This window comes from Rhinopithecus bieti, unplaced genomic scaffold, assembly GCF_001698545.2.
Source record: "Rhinopithecus bieti isolate Rb0 unplaced genomic scaffold, ASM169854v2 scaffold_13248, whole genome shotgun sequence".
NCBI classification, from domain to species: domain Eukaryota; kingdom Metazoa; phylum Chordata; class Mammalia; order Primates; family Cercopithecidae; genus Rhinopithecus; species Rhinopithecus bieti.
In genome coordinates, this window is record NW_016807336.1 from 225,226 (window position 1) to 228,822 (window position 3,597).

Consider the following 3,597-nt stretch of genomic DNA (forward strand, 5'->3'; position numbering starts at 1 on the left):
AAAAAAAAAAAAAAGATCATATTCCTTTTCCTTCAGATATGTCTTCCAGTATTTTATATTGCAGAAAAGGATTCTAAACTCAGCTTCATTTTTGTTCTTTTTTTGTAATTTGTTTTTCATATCTGGGTGTTTGTACAATTTCCTTTACCCTTACAATGAAAAACAGAATGACCAAGATTGATATTTCTAGAGATGTAGTGAGCTCTCTATACCTGTAAATGTAGGGAATTGACATTCATTGGGTGCCTCTTACTTCTTTCTCTCCTCTTCTTAAAATGACCCCACAGGTCCTAGCTATTTGATTTGAGTAGATTATTGATATGAGACCTTTCTTCTCTGAAAAGATAAGCATTTAATATTCTAAATTTTCATCTAAGAATTGCTTTAGCTGTACCCTACAAGTTTGATGTGTTAATTCAAAATATTTCCTTATTTCCATTGTGAGTTCCTATTTGACTCACATTTAGAGACTTATGAAAACATCTTATAGACATAACATGTTACTTTAAAGAGATGAAACCTTATCTTAGATCACAAAGAATAGAACAAAAAAATGCAAAAACTAGCTCCACCCACACACAGTTTGGCTTTATGTTTTCTCAATTTTCATATTTTTAGGTTGGCTATCTCTTGACAGGTTTCTGTAGATTTATCACTTGGGGCCCATATTAGAGTTATGTGTGGATTGCACATTACAATTACAGAGTTAGAGAATTATGGGTATTTCCATGTACCAAATTTTACTAGTGGTTCTTACACCTTCAATTTTCTTTTCTTTTCTTTTTTTGTATGTTAGTGTTGTTTTCTTTCAAATTGAAGAACTCTCTTTAGCATTTTTTCTAAGATGGGTCTGGTGGTGATAAATTTTTTCAGCTTTTGTTTGTTTGGGAAATAATTTACCTTTCCTTAATATTTGAAGATTAGCTTTGCTGGATGCAGTATTATTGGACGTTCTTTTTTTTTTTTTCTTTCAGAACTTTGAAAATGTCAACCTACTCCCTCCTGATGTGTATGATTTCCATTGAGAATACCAAATGAATTGGAGCTCCTTTATGTTATTTGCTAATTTTCTCTTGCTGCTTTTAGGATCCTCTCTTTATCTTTGTCCTTTGAGAGTTTGATTATATACTTTGAGGTAGTCTTATTTGGATCATACCAAAAATCAGTAGCATTTCTTTGTGCCAACACTGAACAATCTGAAAAAAAAAAGGGTAATCCATTTATAATAGCCACGAATAAAACTAAATACCTTGGAATTAACTTAACCAAAGAAGTGAAAGATCTCTCTATAATGAAATCTGTAAAAAACTGATGGATGAAATTGAGGAGGACACCAAAAATGGAAAAATATTTCATCTTCATGGATTAGAAGATTCAATGTTGTTAAAATGTGCATACTACCCAAAGCAATCTACAGACTCAATGTAATCCCTATCAAAATACCAATGCCATTCTTCACAGAAATAGAAAAAGCAATCCTAAAATTTATGTAGAACCGCAAAAGAACCAGAATAGCTAAAGCTGTCCTAAGCAAAAGGAACAAAACTGGAGGTATCACATTACCTGACTTCAAATGATACTACCGAACTATAGTAACCTAAACAACATGGTACTGGCATAACAAGCACATAGACAAATGGAACAGAATAGAGAACCCAGAAACAAACTAAGACATCTAGAGTGAACTAATTTTCAACAGACGTGCCAAGAGCCTACACTGGGGAAAAGACAGTCTCGTCAATACATGGTACTAGGAAACCTGAATATACATATGCGGAAGAATGTATCTAGACCCTTATCTCTTTCCATATACAAAAACCAAATCAAAATAGATTAAAGATTCAAATATAAGACCTTACACTATGAAACAACTATAAGAAAACATTGGAGAAACTCTCCAGGACATTTGGGCAACAATTTATCGAGTAATATCCCATAAGAACCCAGGCAACCAAAACAAAAATGGACAAATGGAATCACATAAATTTAAAAAACTTCTGCACAGCAAAGGAAACAACAAAATGAAGGGATAACCCACAGAATAGGAGAAAATATTTGCAAACTACTCATCTGACAAGGGATTAATAACCAGAATATTTAAGGAACTCAAACAACTCTATAAGAAAAAACTAATAATCCATTTAAAAATGGACAAAAGATTTGAATAGACATTTCTCAAAAGAAGATACACAAATGGCAAACAGGCATATGAAACAGTGCTCAACATCATTGATATCACAGAAATGCAAATCAAAACTGCAATGAGATATCATCTCACCCCAGTTAAAATGGCTTTTATCCAAAAGATAGGCAACTGCAAATGCTGGCAAGGACGTGGATAAAAGGAAACCCTCATACACTGTTGGTGGGAATGTACATTAGTACAACCACTGTGGAAAACAGTTTGGAGGTTTCTCAAAAAACTGTAAATTGAGCTACCATAAGGTTTAGCAATCCCATTCCTAGCATATACCCAAAGAAAGGAGATCAGGATATTGAAGAGGTATCTGCACCTCCATGTTTATTGCAGCCCTATTCACAATAACCAAGATTTGGAAGCAACCTAAGTGTTCATCCAGAGATGAATAAATAAAGAAAATATGATACTTATACACAATGGAGTACTATTCAACCATAAAAAGAATGAGATCCTGTCATTTGTGACAACATGTATGGGACTGGATGTCACTATGCTAAGTGAATTGAGCCAGGCACAGAAAGACGAACATCACATGTTCTCACTTATTTGTGGGAGCTATAAATCAAAGCAATTGAACTAATGGAGACAGAGAGTAGAATGATGGTTACCGGAGGCTGGGAAGGATAGTGGGTGAGTTGGGGAGGTGGGGACGGTTAATGGGTAACAAAAAAATTAGCTTAAAAGAATGAGTAAGATCTAGTATTTGGTATCACAACAGGGTAAATATAGTCAATAATAATTTAATTGTACATTTTAAAATAACTAAAAGAGTAGAATTGGATTGTAATACAAAGGATAAATATTGAGGGATGGATGTCATATTTTCCATGATATGATTGTTACACATTGCATGTCTGTATCAAAACAGCTCATGTACCCCTTAAATAAATATACCTACTGTGTACCCAGAAAATTAAAATAAAAGTTTTTTTAAAATAAAATAAATAACAGTCACATTACTGGGGCCCAAATGAATGAAATTTTCAAAATAGTATTTTCAAATCAAAATGCAAATAGGCTAATTTCCTAGATCCAAGTGCATGAATTTTTTTCTTCCTCTTTATTATACATCTGCTTTTTTTCTTTTTAATTTTAGCTTTTAAAGATTCATTTGACTGTTAGGCTCTATTTTATTACAGGCTTTTATAAGTGGTTTCCTCACTGTTCTAAGGACAGGTTATTTCTCCTGCATTATTCTCTGTGGGAACAGAGTTTCCTGCAGTTCGCTGAGAATTGCTGTTTAGTTGATGACATTTTCACTTCTGCCTGGGTCTTGCTTCACAGTGCCAAGCCGAAAATTACCTCTCAGCTTAACGTCATCAGTTTAAGAATTTGATATTTCTAGAAAAACCATTCCCGATACCCACCGTCTCCTTCCTCTTTTCACCCAGGTCCCC